This window comes from Mixophyes fleayi, chromosome 3 (assembly GCF_038048845.1).
Source record: "Mixophyes fleayi isolate aMixFle1 chromosome 3, aMixFle1.hap1, whole genome shotgun sequence".
NCBI lineage: Eukaryota > Metazoa > Chordata > Amphibia > Anura > Limnodynastidae > Mixophyes > Mixophyes fleayi.
In genome coordinates this window covers 137,140,418-137,160,364 of record NC_134404.1, presented here as the reverse complement: position 1 = coordinate 137,160,364, position 19,947 = coordinate 137,140,418, and the positions used below count along the sequence as shown (strand labels likewise).

Genomic DNA, 19,947 nt, shown 5'->3' with positions numbered 1-19,947 from the left:
CTGTAAAAGAGAAAGGGAGGGGTGAGTAGACAAAGGAGATAGTAATAATATGTGGAAGTGTTCATTGATAAGGGGGAGATGAGTACAGAGGCGAGACTGTGGATGTCCCAAATGCAAAATATAACATGCACAAATTGAGAAATGTATCATTCTGGGACTGGGGCATAGGTCTCTCTATTGCTTGTCCTTGTTCTGTTTGTGTCTCTTATGGCCACCTCATTTTTTATATGTTTTTAGCAATGCATTCAATAACCATTGTTATGCATGTTTGTATGTGGATAATATTTCATTATATATTTGTGTCTTTATTACTGATTTAATTGTACCTTTTGTATCTGTTTTTAAACTTTCCATTTAATATTGGTTATTATTAAATATTTTCTAAAATAATAAAATGTAAATTTGCCTTTGCTTGTCTTCAGTCCTTAATTTTACACCATATATTACATTGCCAGTTTCTCCGCCACTACTGCCTCTTCATATGCTAATGAATAAAATTATACTTGGTTTAGTTTGCTGCACAATAAAATGTCCCTTTTATAGAATGCAGGTAATTAGGTCAAGAAATTATAAGAGAGTAACTATAAAATTCAAAATAAATTCTAAACAGGCTAAATACATTTTAATAGAATATGATGTAAAATGTATTCAGTCCATCAAAAAAATGTTCATGAAATTGTTCAGTTTCCTCCACTTATAGACTATACCCCTAGGCTTATGATCCCACCCACTGTTGTCCTTTGCTGCTGATGACTAGCCCTCAGAGCAACATGTTGACTTCACACATTGACTACCATGTGTGCAGAGAGTGTGGCCTCTCTGAGGTCCCTACTCCATCAGTCCCTGCATTTCTCCCTGAGCCTCCCTCAATGCTCTGAAAAACTGAGTGGAGTTCTCATCTGCATGCTCAGGAGAAGCCTCTGAACAGATGAGGGTGTCAGGACACTGAAACTAGGGGATTAGCCTGCTGGACACCCATTTTTTTTTTGTCCAAACTGTGTTTTACATTGCTTGGATTGTGTCGAGTTTAAAAATGTATGTATGAATTTGCCAGGGGGCCTGCAAGACACCCTGATGACTTTGGGAGGCCCACATACAGCCCCTCGTAAGTTAGAAACTCAATTCCAGGTTGGGGTGTGGGCTAAGGGAATGACAAGAGGGAGGTTTTATAGATGCAGACAATGGGGGGTGGGGTGGGGGTCTCCCTTCAGGCAATGCTGCTGTGTGTGTGTGTGTGTGTGTGTGTGTGTGTATATATACACATTTACACACACACTATATGGACAATAGTGTTCGGCTTAGCGATGCAGTCTCCATCTGCAAACATTTGTGATACAAAATGGGTCATTCTGAAGAGCTTAGTGACTTCAAGCATGGTACTGTGATAGAATACCACCTTTGCAATAAGACAGTTTGTGAAATTCCATCCCTGTTGGATATTCCACGGTCAACTGTAAGTGATATTATTACAAAGTGGAAGCATTTACGAACAACAGCAACTCACGAAGCGAAAGACCATGTAAAATCACAGAGCGGGGTCAGCGACTGCTAAGGCGCATGGGGCATAAACGTTGCAAACACTCTGCTGATTCCAGAACTGAAGCGTTCCGAACTTCCACTGGCATTCAGGTAAGCACAAAAACTGTGCAGGAGGAGCTTAATGGAATGGGTTTCCATGGCCGAGCAGCTGCATGCAAGCCTTACATCACCAAGACCGTGTCAGGCCGTAGGCCGTTTGAGGAATGTAACAGAGCAAAACACTAACCAGTATTAGCACTACTGCACTAGTAGGTGCGGAGTCTAACATACCCCTGGTGTTCGCCAGGGACCCCCGCAAGGAGGTTTGGACTTCGCTGCACAGGGTACGCTGGTCGCGGTCCTATTAGCCAGTTGCCGGTGTAGTGTAGAAGGGTCAGACGGTCCGGGTCACACCAATCGGGAATATGCGGTACCAAGAGAAATCCAAAGAAGTAGTCGCCAAGCCGGGTTCCAAGTACAAAGTGGGTCACTCAGATAGTGGGATAGTCGCCAAGCCGAGGTCACAACAGGAAAACAGGAACAGTAGAACTCACAAGAGACCAGGAGCAAAGGAACCAGTAACACAGGCTAGTAGACCTGTTACTCTGGCACCCTAATGGCGCCAGAGTCAGGTTTAAATAATGGTCAGGAGGACCTGATAGGCAGAAACAGGAAGCGGCAATAGGCGGAGGCAGCGGCGTCCCGTTGCCTAGCAATGGGACAGAGGAAAGGGCGCATGCGCCCGACAGCAAGGAGAACCTGGAAGGACTCCGGGGCAGCCAGCGGGGAGATCAGACGTCCGTTCCCCGACTGACAGAGGATCAGCGGGAACGGAGTCTGACTACCCCCTCCCCTCCTCCCTCTCGGAGAAGGATTAGTTCTTTTCAGGAATTTAGTAAGGAGACGAGGAGCATGAAGATCAACCTCCGAAACCCAGGATCTCTCCTCAGGGCCGTAGCCTTTCCAATGTACCAGATACTGGGGTTTGCGCTGGAAGAAACGTCTCTTCAAAATCCTTTCAACCTCGAATTCATCGCTTAGAGAGGTCTTGACAGGTGGAGGAGAAACAGGTTCCTTGAACAATTCGTTGAGGACTAGAGGTTTTAGCAAGGAAATGTGGAAGGCATTATGGAATTTGAGGGAGGGGGGTAAAGAAAGCTTGTAGGAAACAGGATTGATGACTTGTGATATAGCAAAAGGACCTATAAACTTAGGGGCCAATTTCATAGATGGAACTCGAAGTCGGAGGTTGCGAGTAGCCAACCAAACACGGTCTCCCACCTTCAGAACAGGAAAATTTCTCCTATGACGGTCAGCCGCCCTCTTATATCGCTGCACAGAAGTAGAAAGTGCTGCTTTAGTCTGAGTCCAGATTTGAGAAAAGTCATGGATAAGAGAGTTGGCGGCCGGGACTAGTGAAGAAGGAGCCTCGGATAGGAGAGGAGGCGTGGGATGTCTCCCATAGATGATGAAGAATGGTGAACGGCCTGAGGAAGAATGCAGGAGATTGTTGTGAGCAAATTCAGCCCAGTAAAGAAGATCACTCCAGGAAGTCTGATGATCAGAGGCAAAGCACCGCAGGAAGCATTCTAGGTCCTGATTCACTCGTTCTGTTTGTCCATTCGTCTGAGGGTGATAGCCGGAGGAGAATTTGAGTTTGACTCCAATCTTAGTACAAAAGGCTCTCCAGAACCTAGCAACGAATTCTACCCCAGGATCGGAGATGATCTCCTGAGGACATCCATGGAGACGGAAAATATTCTTTAAAAACAGGTCTGCGAGTCTAGGAGCTGAGGGAAGACCTTTACAAGGAATGAAGTGAGACATTTTGGAAAAGCGATCTACCACGACCCAGATGGTATTGTAGTCGTGGCTCCGAGGGAGATCGGTGATGAAATCCATTGTGATACTGATCCAGGGAGAGTCAGGGATAGGAAGAGGGAGAAGACCAGATGGGCTTTGTCTAGGAATCTTGTGGCGTGCACAAACAGCATGCTGATACAAATTTACGAACATCAGAACCAAGAGTAGGCCACCAGTAGTATCTGGAAAGGAACTCCCTTGTCCTCTTGTAGCCGGCATGACCTGCAAATTTAGACTCGTGTGCCCAGCATAGTAATTTAGAGCGAAAATGTGGTTCCACAAAAGTGCGTCCAGGAGGTGAAGAGAGAGATGAAGAGTTGGTAATGGCCACGATCTGCATAGGATTCAGAATCATCTTGTTGTCCGGGAAGGTAAGAGAATCCGTATTATCAAAAGACCTGGATAGTGCATCGGCCTTAGAGTTCTTGGAACCAGGACGAAAAGTAAGGATAAGTTGAAACTGGGAAAAGAAAAGAGACCAGCGAGCCTGACAGGGGTTAAGACATTGTGCCTCCTGAAGGTAGGTAAGGTTCTTGTGGTCTGTCATCACGGTCACAGGATGTAAAGCGCCTTCAAGCAGGTGGCGCCACTCTTCTAGTGCCATCTTGATGGCCAATAGCTCCTTGTCGCCGATTCCATAATTTAATTCACTACCAGAATTTTCTTTAGACAGGAATCCACAGGTCTCCAAGATGCCAAAAGAGGATTTCTGAGACAGGACAGCCCCAATTCCTACAGACGAAGCGTCAACCTCAAGAAAAAACGGTCTCCCCTGGTCTGGCTGTTTGAGTATGGGAGCCGAAAGAAATGCTTCCTTAAGAGTTTTGAAGGCCAATATTACTTTGGTAGACCAAGGTTTGCAGCAGGCACCCTTGCGGGTTAAAGCTGTGATGGGACAGATGATAGAAGAAAATCCTTTAATGAACTGACGGTAATAGTTGGCAAACCCGATGAAACGCTGTGTAGCTTTGAGGCCAGTGGGGAGTGGCCAGTTGATAATGGCTTCTACTTTTTGAGGATCCATTTGAAGACCGGTGCCGGAAACTAAATAACCCAGAAAAGGGACTTGGGAACATTCAAAAAGACATTTCTCCAGTTTACAATATAAAGAATATCTTCTGAGACGAGAGAGAACTCTCTTAACGTGAAAATGGTGAGAGAATATATCAGATGAGAATATTAAAATATCATCCAGGTAGACAATCACAAATTGATACAGCAGATCCCTGAAGATCTCGTTGACGAAATCTTGAAAGACGGCTGGGGCATTGCATAACCCAAAAGGCATCACTAGATACTCGTAGTTCCCGTCACGGGTGTTGAATGCCATTTTCCACTCGTCGCCTTTCCAAATGCGTATCAAGTTGTAAGCCCCTCTGAGATCCAATTTGGAGAAGATCTTAGCACCCCGGATACGATCGAACAACTCCGTAATAAGGGGCAGAGGGTAGCGGTTCTTGATGGTAATGGCATTTAGGCGGCGGTAGTCTATGCAGGGTCTTAAAGAACCATCTTTTTTCTTTACAAAAAAGAATCCGGCTCCTGCGGGAGAAGTAGACTTCCTGATGAATCCTCTTTGAAGGTTATCAGAGATGTACAGAGACATAGCCTTCGTCTCAGGAAGAGATGGTGGATAGGCTCTACCTTTAGGAATAGTTTTATCGGGCACCAGCTCGATGGGACAATCCCACGCACGATGTGGAGGAAGACACTCTGCGGCAGTTTTGCTAAAGACGTCTAGGAAATCTAAGTATGGCTCCGGAAGCTTGACCTGGGAGTCAAGAGAGAGACAAGGTAGGCGGGTGGGTGGGAGTACCTTTGAGAGACACTGGTTGAAACACGAAGCACCCCAGGAAGATACCTGGGCGTTAAGCCAATCAAATTGCGGTGAATGCGTTCTAAGCCAGGGTGTCACGGGCACTAGGAGTATTTGCCCAGGATATCACCAGATGATGTACTTACCAGAGTAATATAGCGGTGCTATGGTCCTCTGGTAGCAGGGTGACCACGGAACAGGAGAATCAGCAGATGGTGAGAGAATGCTCAAAGAAAGTCTATGACTAGCAGCAACTGGTAATGAGTAGATGAATGTACACAAGGAACCAGATGGACAAGTAAACGAGAGGAGAGTCAGTGGTCTGCGTACAGCAAGTTGTACGACTGCTATAGTGAGGAGGAATGTCCAGGAGTAGCGAGGAGGTAGTGAGAGTCAGTGGTCTGCGTATAGCAAGTTGTACCACTGTCTTGTCACTCACCGGACCGTGAGTGCCTCTTCCCGGACATTTAGGATCCGTGGTCGTCCTCCATCCTGAGGGTCTGCGCATGCGCAGCCCTTTCCTATACTTCAGTGTATGTCCCTTTAACTCAATTGGCAGATCAGGCAACACTCCCTATATTAAGCACCTGTGGTCAACACCACGTTGCCTGATCTTGGAGTCTCATTCCCCATGAGTCTCTGAAGGTGTTCCTATGTTTCCTCGTGTATTCAGCGCTGCTGATTCCTGTGGTTTCCAAACCACTTCTACCTCTGTGGTTTCCAAACCACTTCTACTACTGTGGTTTCCATACCACTTCTACCATCAACTGTATCATCGTGACTGTTTGCTGATTCCTACCCGCTGCCTCCGTGCACTACAGCCTTCTCTCCACATCCACTCACCTGTTCATCATCAAGTCGGTGAGCTGATTCCTATCCGCTGCCTCCGTGCACTACAGTCTCCAGCTGGTAACTCGTCTGTGTTCATCATCGTGACTGTTAGCTGATTCCTATCCGCTGCCTCCGTGCACTACAGTCTCCAGCTTGCAACTCGCCTGTGTTCACCATCGTGACTGTTAGCTGATTCTTATCCGCTGCCTCCGTGCACTACAGACTCCAGCTTGCAACTTGCCTGTGTCCACCATCGTGACTGTTAGCTGATTCCTATCCGCTGCTCCTGTGCACCTCAGCCTCATCTCATCTCTCCTGTGTTTCCTCGAGACTGCTGCTATTATTACCATCTGCTTCTCTTCGTGATCAACAGCTCCTGGTCTACTCTGCTCTCCCGTGTTCCATCGCTATTGGTACCTGTTGGTTGCTACTGGTTACCTCCGTGTGTCCGCAGAGCCCTGCTGCTGCTGTCAGCGCTATCGTCCACCCGCTGCTGATCCGCACTCCACGCCTTCCTGTGTCCTGCTGGTCTCTACCCTCCTGTCAGCATTGGATTCGTATCTCATCAACTACTCCTCTGCTGATCATCTCCATTCTCCTGGGTCCTCCATGAGTCCAGTTCCACGTTCTACTGATTCCTGTGGATTCGTGTCCCTGTTGGTCTACTTACCTGTGCGCTGCACCTACTAGACTCTTCCTGCAGGGACTTCTCATCCTGCCGGCCTCCTGCCGCTCAGGTATCGCTGCACTCCTATCTGACTGCCTACTTCTGAACCACGGTATGCATACTTCTCATTGACTGTGCTGGTGTATTGCATACCTTGCTGGACTGTGTTGGTTCTCCTCTGGAGTCTGCTATCCGCTGAGTCTATTGCCATCATTGACTGTGTTATCTTGTGCTGGATTACTTCAAGAGACTTTCTATATTTGCAGACCTGTTCAGTCATTTATATATATTGTGCATATTATTGTGGATCGTGTTTAAGGTGCCCGTGTACATCCTGTGTTGCAGTCTCTCCCCGTACACCTCCTCACATATATATTCAGTGGTACAACTTGCTGAAGGCAGACCACTGATCCCTGTTTCCTGTATCACCTGTTCCAGTATCCTCTCACATAGCAGTGGTACAACTTGCTATCGCAGACCACTGACTACCCGGATACCTCCACTTGGATTCCATTCCTTCACTCAGACAGCGGTACAACTTGCTCTCCGCAGACCGCTGACTCTCATCACCTCCTTGTTGCTGTTGGACATTCCTCCTCACTATAGCAGTGGTACAACTTGCTATCGCAGACCACTGACTACCTTCACGTGTCCTTGTCCATACAGTTCCTCGTGTATTAATACCTCCATATTACCAGTGCTGCTAGTCATAGACTTTCCTGAGCATCTCATCATCTACCATTGCCTGTTCCGTGATCACCCTGCTACCAGAGTACTCTATTACCATCTACATTGCTCTGGTAAGCCTACCACCTGGTGATCCCTGGGTAAAGACTCCTAGTGCCCGTGACAGTAAGATCAGGCCATGACAGACCCAGATACGGAACCTACAGCCAAGGAGATGCTGCAGCATCTGGTCAGCCGTGTGGAGCAACAGGATACCCGCCAACAGCTGTTACTTCAGTGTTATCAGTCATTAACCTCCCAAGGAACATCTGGACAGACTGTGACAGCTACTCCTGAGGCTCCTGTGCTTTCCTCCGTTTCCCCAGTGCCATCCCAGGTGTCTACAGCTTCCACGCTTCACCTGCCTACTCCGTCAAAGTACGATGGAGACCCCAAAACTTGTAGGGGTTTCCTGAACCAATGTTCAGTCCATTTTGAGCTCCAACCTCAAAATTTTTCTACCCATCGTTCCAGAGTGGCCTATCTTATCTCTTTGTTTTCAGGACAAGCCCTGGCTTGGGCCTCCCCTCTGTGGGAAAGAAATGATCCAATATTACAAGATAGTGCCAAATTCATTTCTACATTCCGAAGTGTGTTCGATGAACCAGGTCGTGTGACCTCCGCTGCTTCCAGCATCCTCCGCCTACGACAAGGATCTCATACAGTAGGCCAGTACGTCATTCAATTTAGGATCTTAGCCTCTGAACTTCAGTGGAACACTGAAGCCCTAGTTGCCGCCTTCTGGCAGGGGCTCTCCGATAAAATTAAAGATGCACTGACTACTCAAGAGCTTCCTTCATCACTTGAAGATTTGATCTCTCTATGCCATCGTGTTGATATGAGATTTCGTGAAAGAGAGGCTGAGAAAACAACTTCTGCTAAAGCACCTCTTCGTTCTAACCCTCAATTTCGTCCAGTTTCACCCTCTGTGATTCCCATGGAGATAGGACGTTCCAAATTATCTTCCGAGGAGAGAAAACGAAGAGTAAAGAATAGACTCTGTATCTATTGTGCTGATTCCACTCATATTCTCAGCTCTTGCCCTAAGAGATCGGGAAATGCCAGGCCCTAACTAGTTCTGGAGAGGTGAAGTTAGGGTCCCTGGAGTCCTCTCCATCTTCCATGAAATCTAAAGTCTGCGCTTTTGATGTTACGATTTCCTGTGCTACCAAAACCTTTGAGTCACAGGCATTGATTGATTCCGGAGCAGCAGGAAATTTTATTTCCAAATCGTTAGTAAATCAATGGTCTCTACCAGTGATCACCTTAAAAACACCCATTACTGTGACGGCTATCGATGGATCACGTCTCATCAATGGTCTCATCACCCAGAGTACGTCTCCAGTAACACTTCAGATTGGTGCCCTGCATCATGAAGAAATATCGTTTTTAATCCTTTCTGTCCGATTGTCTTAGGCCTTCCATGGCTTCAGTGTCACTCTCCCCAGATTGACTGGCGCACCCCTCAAGTCACGTCTTGGGGGCCTGAATGTCACCATCGTTGCCTTTCCCAAGTTATTCCTCTCAAAGTACAGCAATCTTCCATCTCATCTACCTCACCGGGACTCCCTCCTCAATATGCTTCATTTACTGATGTGTTTGATAAAGCTCAGTCTGAACGTCTTCCTCCTCATCGTTCTTGGGATTGTCCGATCGACCTTTTACCTGGCAAGACTCCCCCCAGGGGCCGGGTCTATCCACTTTCGTTACCTGAAACTCAAGCCACATCTGAGTACATACAGGAGAACCTCCAGCGTGGGTTTATTCGACCTTCCACCTCTCCCGCTGGAGCTGGGTTCTTCTTCGTCAAAAAGAAGGATGGATCATTACGCCCTTGCATAGATTTTCGTGGACTTAATGCCATTACTATCAAGAATCGGTACCCCATTCCGCTGATCACTGAGCTATTCGATCGCATCAAGGGAGCCCGTATTTTTACTAAGCTGGATCTTCGTGGTGCCTACAATTTAATCAGAATCCGTTCCGGTGACGAATGGAAGACAGCGTTTAACACCAGAGACGGGCATTACGAATATCTGGTAATGCCTTTCGGGCTGTGTAATGCCCCTGCTGTTTTTCAAGGCTTCATCAATGAGATCTTTCGGGACTTATTATATGTATGTGTCGTCGTCTATCTGGACGACATATTAATCTTTTCTCAGGACCTGCCTTCTCACCACCAACATGTGGCAGAAGTCCTCTCCAGGCTACGAAAAAATTCATTGTTCTGTAAATTAGAAAAATGTTCATTCGAATTGCCCCAGATTCCATTCTTGGGGTATATAGTTTCCGGAGTTGGCCTGAAGATGGATCCAGACAAGGTGAATGCTGTACTACATTGGCCCCAGCCAACTACTCTTCGTGCTATCCAGCGTTTTTTAGGTTTTGCCAATTACTATAGACGCTTCATTCAAAACTTTTCTTCCATTGCATCTCCCATTGTGGCCCTGACTTGGAAAGGGGCTAATCCTAAGCAATGGTCGCCGGAGGCTCTTCAAGCCTTTCAAACACTCAAAGAGTCCTTCTCTTCGGCTCCAATCCTTCGACAGCCTGATGTGACACTCCCCTTCTTTCTAGAAGTAGATGCCTCTAATGTGGGCTTGGGAGCCATTCTCTCCCAACGCTCTGAACAGCAAAAATTCCATCCTTGTGCCTTCTATTCTCGGGGTCTTCTGCCCGCAGAGAAGAATTATACTATCGGGGACAAGGAGTTACTGGCTATCAAAGCGGCATTAGAGGAATGGAGATACTTATTGGAAGGAGCTCGCCATCCGGTGACGATCTTCACGGATCATAAGAACTTGTCATATCTTCAGTCTGCCCAATGCTTGAACCCTCGTCAAGCAAGATGGTCTCTTTTCTTTTCCCGTTTTGAATTAATAATAACCTTCAAACCAGCTGCCAAGAACAAAAAAGCTGACGCTTTATCTAGAGCTTTTGTGACGTCCTCTGATATAGAAGAGGTTTCCAACCATACCATTCTAGACCCCAAATATATCTCACTGGCTGCTTCATCCACCAAAATGCTACCATTTGGGAAGACCCTCGTGCCTCCTACTCTAAGGAGGAAAATCCTTTCGTGGTTCCATGCCTCTCGCTTTTCTGGACACGCCGGTGAACACAAGACCTTTGAGATTCTCTCTCGAAGTTACTGGTGGCCTTCAATGAGGAGAGACGTCAAAGAGTTCATTGCTTCCTGTGAATTATGTTCCCAATTCAAATCCTCCCGCAGAACTCCAGCAGGGTTGCTGCGACCACTACCCATTCCGTCCAAACCGTGGACCCATATTAGTATGGATTTCGTTACTGATTTACCATCTAGTAAGAATCATAACACTATTTGGGTGGTGGTGGACCGATTTTCGAAGATGGCTCATTTCGTCCCTCTGTCTGGTTTGCCTTCTTCGTCTATCCTGGCTGAACATTTCATTAAAGAGATCTTCCGCATCCATGGATGTCCGTCTGAGATTGTGTCAGATAGAGGAGTACAATTCGTTTCCAGATTCTGGCGAGCCCTTTGTAAAACCTTGGGCATACGATTAGCACTCTCATCGTCTTACCATCCGCAATCTAACGGACAAACTGAACGTGTCAATCAAGATCTTGAGACTTTTATAAGGATGTTCTCTTCAGCCAATCAAGACAACTGGGTAGAGTTGCTTCCTTGGGCTGAATTCGCCCATAACAACATGTACCATGAGTCATCATCCAAAACTCCATTTTTTGTGGTTTACGGTCACCATCCGTCTTTTCCGGAATTTCCTGCCCTCCCGCCCACCCAAGTCCCTGCGGTGGAGACTGCTTGTCAGACCTTTAAAAATATCTGGTCTCAGGTCAAAACCTGTTTAAAGAAGAGATCTATCAAATATAAATCTTTCGCAGATAAGAAGAGGCGGGCTATTCCACCACTAAAAATTGGAGATCGTGTCTGGTTATCTACTAAAAACATTCGTTTGAAGGTTCCATCTATGAAACTCGCCCCTCGTTTTATTGGTCCATATAGGATCATTCAAGTAATCAATCCAGTATGTGTGAAACTTCTTCTTCCTAAGAATCTTCGGATTTCTAATGCCTTTCATGTGTCTTTACTCAAACCTCTTATTATCAACCGTTTCTCAAATCCTCCCTCAGCTCCGCAGCCAGTTCAAGTTCATCAGGAGGAGGATTTCGAAATTACTGCGGTACTAGACGCAAAAATTTCGCGAGGAGTCCTCCGTTTCCTCGTTCATTGGAAGGGCTTTGGTCCTGAGGAGCGCTCTTGGATCAAAGCTGAAGATCTTAATGCTCCTGCCCTTTTGAAGAGGTTTTATTCCAAAAATCCGGACAAGCCCGGTTCCAGGCGTTCTGTGCCCACCTTTAAAAGGGGGGGTACTGTCACTCACCGGACCGTGAGTGCCTCTTCCCGGACATTTAGGAACCGTGGTCGTCCTCCATCCTGAGGGTCTGCGCATGCGCAGCCCTTTCCTATACTTCAGTGTATGTCCCTTTAACTCAATTGGCAGATCAGGCAACACTCCCTATATTAAGCACCTGTGGTCAACACCACGTTGCCTGATCTTGGAGTCTCATTCCCCATGAGTCTCTGAAGGTGTTCCTATGTTTCCTCGTGTATTCAGCGCTGCTGATTCCTGTGGTTTCCAAACCACTTCTACCTCTGTGGTTTCCAAACCACTTCTACTACTGTGGTTTCCATACCACTTCTACCATCAACTGTATCATCGTGACTGTTTGCTGATTCCTATCCGCTGCCTCCGTGCACTACAGTCTTCAATACCACTTCAACGCTATCATATTCCATTGTGACTGTTTGCTGATTCCTACCCGCTGCCTCCGTGCACTACAGCCTTCTCTCCACATCCACTCACCTGTTCATCATCAAGTCGGTGAGCTGATTCCTATCCGCTGCCTCCGTGCACTACAGTCTCCAGCTGGTAACTCGTCTGTGTTCATCATCGTGACTGTTAGCTGATTCCTATCCGCTGCCTCCGTGCACTACAGACTCCAGCTTGCAACTCGCCTGTGTCCACCATCGTGACTGTTAGCTGATTCCTATCCGCTGCTCCTGTGCACCTCAGCCTCATCTCATCTCTCCTGTGTTTCCTCGAGACTGCTGCTATTATTACCATCTGCTTCTCTTCGTGATCAACAGCTCCTGGTCTACTCTGCTCTCCCGTGTTCCATCGCTATTGGTACCTGTTGGTTGCTACTGGTTACCTCCGTGTGTCCGCAGAGCCCTGCTGCTGCTGTCAGCGCTATCGTCCACCCGCTGCTGATCCGCACTCCACGCCTTCCTGTGTCCTGCTGGTCTCTACCCTCCTGTCAGCATTGGATTCGTATCTCATCAACTACTCCTCTGCTGATCATCTCCATTCTCCTGGGTCCTCCATGAGTCCAGTTCCACGTTCTACTGATTCCTGTGGATTCGTGTCCCTGTTGGTCTACTTACCTGTGCGCTGCACCTACTAGACTCTTCCTGCAGGGACTTCTCATCCTGCCGGCCTCCTGCCGCTCAGGTATCGCTGCACTCCTATCTGACTGCCTACTTCTGAACCACGGTATGCATACTTCTCATTGACTGTGCTGGTGTATTGCATACCTTGCTGGACTGTGTTGGTTCTCCTCTGGAGTCTGCTATCCGCTGAGTCTATTGCCATCATTGACTGTGTTATCTTGTGCTGGATTACTTCAAGAGACTTTCTATATTTGCAGACCTGTTCAGTCATTTATATATATTGTGCATATTATTGTGGATCGTGTTTAAGGTGCCCGTGTACATCCTGTGTTGCAGTCTCTCCCCGTACACCTCCTCACATATATATTCAGTGGTACAACTTGCTGAAGGCAGACCACTGATCCCTGTTTCCTGTATCACCTGTTCCAGTATCCTCTCACATAGCAGTGGTACAACTTGCTATCGCAGACCACTGACTACCCGGATACCTCCACTTGGATTCCATTCCTTCACTCAGACAGCGGTACAACTTGCTCTCCGCAGACCGCTGACTCTCATCACCTCCTCGTTGCTGTTGGACATTCCTCCTCACTATAGCAGTGGTACAACTTGCTATCGCAGACCACTGACTACCTTCACGTGTCCTTGTCCATACAGTTCCTCGTGTATTAATACCTCCATATTACCAGTGCTGCTAGTCATAGACTTTCCTGAGCATCTCATCATCTACCATTGCCTGTTCCGTGATCACCCTGCTACCAGAGTACTCTATTACCATCTACATTGCTCTGGTAAGCCTACCACCTGGTGATCCCTGGGTAAAGACTCCTAGTGCCCGTGACATGTCTATAGTGAAGGAATGGATTCCAGGTGCAAGTAGGTAACGGGGAAGTCAGTGGTCTGCGTATAGCAAGTTGTACCACTGCTTATGTGAGAGGATACTAGAAACTGGTGTCACAGGGAAACAGGAGTTAGTGGTCTGCGTCAGCAAGTTGTACCACTGCTATATATATGTGAGGAGGGGCACGAGGAGATGAATGTAATGCAGAGGATACACGGGGCACACGGAACTTGATCCCACGATGAAATCCACAATACAATAATAACTGACAAGCGCTGCTTGAAGTCTACAAAGTCACTAGAGCGATCCAGGTAATAGGACACAAAGTCAATAGTCACAATAGCTTCAGTAGATAGAAGACTCCGGATATGAACACAACACAGATCAGACGGATATGCAATACAAAAGCAAAGTCAATGGAAGGTATGCATACCGCGGTTCAGGAGAGCAGGCTGTCAGTGAGACGTGCAGGGATACCTGAACGGCTGAACGCCGGCAGGAGGAGAAACCACTGGAGGATGGAAGCGGTAATCAGGTTGGTGCAGCGCACGGCAGGTAACCAGTATCAACGGAGCAATACTCAGGAAGCAGTAGTAAGTAAAACTGGAAACATGATGAACACGGGAGAGTTGAGACTGTCTGGTATCCGGCAGTAGTAGCGGAGGCAGCGGAGGGAAGACACGCTGAACACGGGAGAGTAGAGGCGGTCTGCAATCCGGTAGTAGAAGCAGATAGGAATCAGTGGAGAGCTGACACGATGAACACAGGAGAGTTGAGGCGGACAGGAATCCGGCAGCAGTAGCAGATAAGAATCAGCTGAGTGCAGGCACGATGAGTACAGGAGAGTTGAAGTGGTCTGGAAACCACAAACGTAGTAGACGGGAATCAGCTGGAGCTGAATACACAAGGAAACACAGGAACACCTTCAGAGGCTCATGGGGAATGAGACTCCAAGATCAGGCAACCAGGTAATGATCACAGGTGGTTTAAATAGGGAGGGTTGCCTGATCATCCAATCAATTAAAAGCAACAGGTACTGAAGGTTTAATAAGGGCTGCACATGCGCAGACCCTCAGGATGGCGGACGGCCACGGTTCCTGAAGACAGGAGAAATGGCACTCACAGTCCGGTGAGTGACACAGGGTAACCCTAAGATGATAGAATTGATGGACTGTGGGATGACCAGGAACCTAATCCACTCATGGTGAAGAACTCCTACCTGCAACCGAACTGGAGAGGTGATATAGGTGATGGAACTGTTGCCGACACGGTTACCGTCAACTGCAGTCAGAACCAATGGTTGCGGCAATGGAGAATAGGGTATGCGAAGCTTGGACACCAGAGTAGCGGAGATAAAGTTCCCTGCGGATCCAGAATCCACGAAGGCGGAACATTCCAGAGAGGCATCCGAAGACCTGAGGGTGACTGGCATCAGGAAGTTGGTATCTTTAGGAGGACATGTAGAATGGAGACTGGATCCTGGGACAACCTCCCTTTTATTGCCTAGGAGGTGGAGTTTCCCGGTCTCTTAGAACAAGAAGACAAAAGGTGACCGGATTCTCCGCAATACAGACACAAACGGTTCCTAATGCGGCATTCCCTTTAGTCCCGGGATAAGCGAGAGCGTCCAATTTGCATTGGCTCTTCAGCTGGGGGAACTGGAGATTGAAAGCGGGGAGCTAGACGAGCAAAACGGCGATCCTGGTTCCTCTCAACGGAACGCTTTTGATGGCAGATGTCCACTTTGATACTAAGAGACACCAGGTCGTCGAGCTTGGTAGGAAGATCTCGGGAGGCAAGAGCGTCCTTAATAGAATCAGACAAACCTTGCCAATAGGTAGCTATTAGAGCCTCATCATTCCATCCTAATTCTGAGGCAAAGGTACGGAACTGAACAGCGTATTGACCCGCCGTAAGAGAACCTTGACGAAGAGCTAGCAGACTTGATGCGGCAGAAGACACACGGCCGGGCTTGTCAAATACCTTTCGGAAGTTCTCGATAAAGGTGTCCGAATTGTAGAGAGACCCATCGTTCCGCTCCCAAAGTGGAGAGGCCCAGGCCAGAGCTTGTCCAGTAAAGAGGGAAATAATGTAGGCTACTTTAGTTCTCTCGGACGAGAAATTTTCCGGGGCTAGTTCAAACTGGATGGAGCACTGGTTAAGGAATCCGCGGCATCCCTTGGGATTACCATCATACTTCTCAGGTGTGGGGATCCGTAGAGTCCTGGAAGTAGCGACAATTCCGCTGGGAGAAGCAGCAGCGGGAGCAGGAGCAGCTGCCTGAGGGATGTTCAGGGAGTCCAGACGGGAAATCACCCCTTTTATACACTGTAGGAGTTGCGCCTGGTTGGATTCTTGCTGTTCCACCCGCAGTCCTAAATGAAGAAGGAGGTCTCGAGCAGAGAGTTCTCCGGTACCGTCATGGCCAGAGTAAACTGTCAGGCCGTAGGGCGATTGAGGAATGTAACAGAGCAAAACACTAACCGGTATTAGCACTACTGAACTAGTAGGTGCGGAGTCTAACATACCCCTGGTGTTCGCCAGGGACCCCCGCAAGGAGGTTTGGACTTCACTGCACAGGGTACGCAGGTCGCGGTCCTATTAGCCAGTTGTCGGTGTAGTGTAGAAGGGTCAGACGGTCCGGGTCACACCAATCGGTATTATGCGGTACCAAGGGAAATCCAAAGGAGTAGTCGCCAAGCCGGGGTCGAAGTACAAAGTGGGTCACTCAGATAGTGGGATAGTCGCCAAACCGAGGTCACAACAGGAACAGTATAACTCACAGGAGACCAGGAGCAAAGGAACCAGTAACACAGGCTAGTAGACCTGTTACTCTGGCACCCCAATGGTGCCAGAGTCAGGTTTAAATAATGGTTAGGAGGACCTGATAGGCAGAAACAGGAAGCGGCAATAGGCGGAGGCAGCGGCGTCCCGTTGCCTAGCAACGGGACAGAGGGAAGGGCGCATGCACCCGACAGCAAGGAGAACCAGGAAGGACTCCGGGGCAGCCAGCGGGGAGATCAGATGTCCATTCCCCGACTGACGGGATCAGCGGGAACGGCGTCTCACAGACCGATGCCAAGCGTCGGATGGAGTGGTGTAAAGCACACCGACACGACTGGAGCAGTGGAAACGTGTTCTGTGGTGTGACGAGTCATGCTTCTTTGGCAGTCAAATGGGCGAGTCTGGGTTCGGTGGATGCCGGGAGAATGTTACCTGCCTGCAGGGCCTGATCAATCAATAGGCTGATCAGGCTGCAACCTGGGGCGTTGGGACCTGGGGGGGAGCAGCGCCAGCAGCATTTAAGATATTTTTTTATATATATTTTTTTGTTTACTACTGATTATGTGCCCACGGAGGTGCCCCTCCCCCACCTTCCACACTGTAGTTCCCTCCTCCCCTCTCACTGGCTGTCGGGCATGATGTCATTATCATGTCCTGACTATCAGTGAGGAGCTGCTGTAAGAAGAGCTGATTGCCGGTGGAAGAGAGGACAGGTAAGTAGATGTGTGTTTAAGCAGAAAGGGGGGACATAGTGTGTGTTTAAGCAGAAAGGGGGGGCAGTGTATTTTGAGGGGGACAGAGTGTGTGTTTTGAAGGGAGACAGTGTGTGCAGAAAGGGGGACAGTGTGCAGGGGAGTCATGAATTGGCCACTGCGGTGTGATGGAATGGCTTGGGAAGATTGAATTGGCCGCTTGGGGGGGTGCATTGTTTGGCATTCTTGAGGATGTTCTCTTAAGAGCCTAATCATTGATGGTTTGTAATGTTTGCACATTTCCAAAACAAGACCACAACTTTCCAGAGGATAGCTAAATGACAACAAAGCTGCAAGAACAAGCAAGTAAGAACAGCAAGAACAGGTAAGATAATCTGTCTAAACTTGTCTGCTGGAAAATACTCCTGAATTTTCCTTTAATGATTCAGGTGTGGAGGGGGAGGGGGGGTGCTATGGGTGTATTAGCTTAGGGCGGCCAGAACCCTTAATCAGGCCCTGCTTGCCTAACTGCATTATGGAGAAAGGGGGGGAGGGGTCGGTCCTGCACCAGTCGAATTTGGACAACCTCTTCTCCTATTTAAATCATAGAAATATTCCTAATTCAAGAGAGAGGGGGTGCTACAAGATGATAAATAAATTAAAGAAAATAATTGACCTGGGTCAAAGACAGAGATCAGCATAAGCACCCCAGTCTTAATTATATATCCGTTCAAAAATGAAATTAAAATATAACTTTTATTAGTCAATTTAAAATTAATAGATCAACAAAAAGTGAAATATAAAAAACATAGAATAATACAAAACAGTGCTTCCACAGTGTTGTGTACACGACACTGTATTATGCCAACTGTGAAGTTTGGTGGAGGAGGGATAATGGTATGGGGCTACCATCTACTTAACCCCCATCTCCTCCCTTTAGCTCGTCCTCCTCTTGCCTCAGCTGGCTCCTCTTGTGCCTGGTCTGTTTACCCTCCCTTAGGATGTAAGCTCGTATGAGCAGGGCCCCCTCCCCTCCTGTCTCCATACCTGTTCTTCCGCTCCGTCTTTACTGCATATGACTGGCCGGAGTTTCTGAAGTATTGGTACTTTTTGTTCATTGTTCTGTATGGTTTCACCCTGTATAGTCTACTGTTAGTACTGTGTGCGGCGCTGCGGATACCTTGTGGCGCCTAACAAATAAATGATAATAATAATAATGGGGCTGTTTTTCAGGGATTGGGTTAGGCCCCTTATCTCCAGTGAAGGACAATCTTAATGCTTCAGCATACCAGGTTATTTTGGACAATGCTATGCTTCCAAGTTTGTGGCAACAGTTTGGGGAAGGCCCTTTTTTACTCCAACACGACTGTACTCTTGTGCACAAAGCAAGGGCTACAAAGACATGGTTTGATGAGTTCGGTGTTGAAAAACTTTACTGGCCCACACAGAGCCTTGACCTCAACCCCCATAAAACACCTTTGGGATGAACTGGAACAGAGATTGCGAGCCAGGCCTTGTCATCCAACATCAATGCCTGACCTCATAAATGCTCTCCAGAATGAAAGGGCATAAACTCCCACAGAAACACTCCAACATCTTGTGGAAAGCCTTCCAAGAAGAGCGGAAGCTGTTATCGCTGCAAAAGGGGACCAACTCCATAGCAGAGTATATGTATTTGAATACAATGTCATTACAATCCCTGTTGGTGTAATGGTCAAGCGTCTGAATACTTTTGTCCATATAGTGTGTTTGTGTGTGTAATAAAAATATATATATAGGGTTTGTGTTTTGCCCACTATTTGCCTAGGTGACGTATTGGGAAGGCCAGTGATGATGCATAGGGCTGACCTATGGGTAGACAAGTTGGGTATGGCTACCAGGGCTAAACATTACCCCAGTATCCTCACAGACTCCTCCGTGCTGTTTTCAGAGTAGAGCAGGGGGGCCAGGAGACTACAGCGGGGCCCGTATCCAAGTTTTGGTACAGGGCTCTGTGTTGCACTGTTTCAGCCCTGACATCACCTGTACTGAACTTGCTGATGTTTCACAAAGATTACAGAGAAGCTTTAACATTTACAATTTATCACCAAGAAACATAGCCTTTTAATTTAATATCGGTATGTCCCTAACCAGGAAGGAAGTGAAACATGGGTGTATGAAATTTGTTAAAATTAACCTTTGATTAAAATTTAATAAAAAAAAATCAAGGAAAGCATCAAAAATAAAAAAGTAAGTGATATGTGTAACAAATGTGCCCCTATATCAACAACGCATTAGTCTTTTAATAAAGAACCTAACAAATGTTTTAAATACCTGAACTCTAGGATACTAAAAGAACAGTACTAATAAAGTACATCTAGCGCATACTTGCCAACTTTAGGTATCTCTCCTCTGGGAGATTCTGCAGAGAAGGTGAATAACAAAATTGGATTTCTTTGACGGGGGTGGGACCAAAATGACTTGATTCATCTTGAATTGCATTATCAAGGCCCCGTTCCGCAGGATGTGGGAGAATTACCTGCTCTCCTGATAGTCCAGGGACCTACCCAGAATTTGTGTGTTTCCCGGACATTCCCAGTAGAGTGGGTAAATATGTAGAGTTACACCTTATTCTTTAGTAAATGCATATTCACAAGGAACAAAAGTCTATAAATAGGCTTGCATGTTTCATCTGAATATGTTTGAAGTTAACAATACAAACAGTAATACTTGGATGCATGCTTAAAAGGTACTTGCTATTTAAAGAAAAAAATAAAC

The 19,947-nt window shown here is 47.2% G+C and overlaps 1 protein-coding gene across 1 annotated transcript in view; it reads right to left on the bottom strand.

The window, feature by feature from the left end:
* The window catches only part of LOC142143188 (matrix metalloproteinase-23-like), a 40,586-nt gene that overhangs the window by 9,059 nt on the left and 11,580 nt on the right, over nucleotides 1-19,947 (bottom strand). The gene's annotated exons all lie outside the window — the stretch shown is intronic.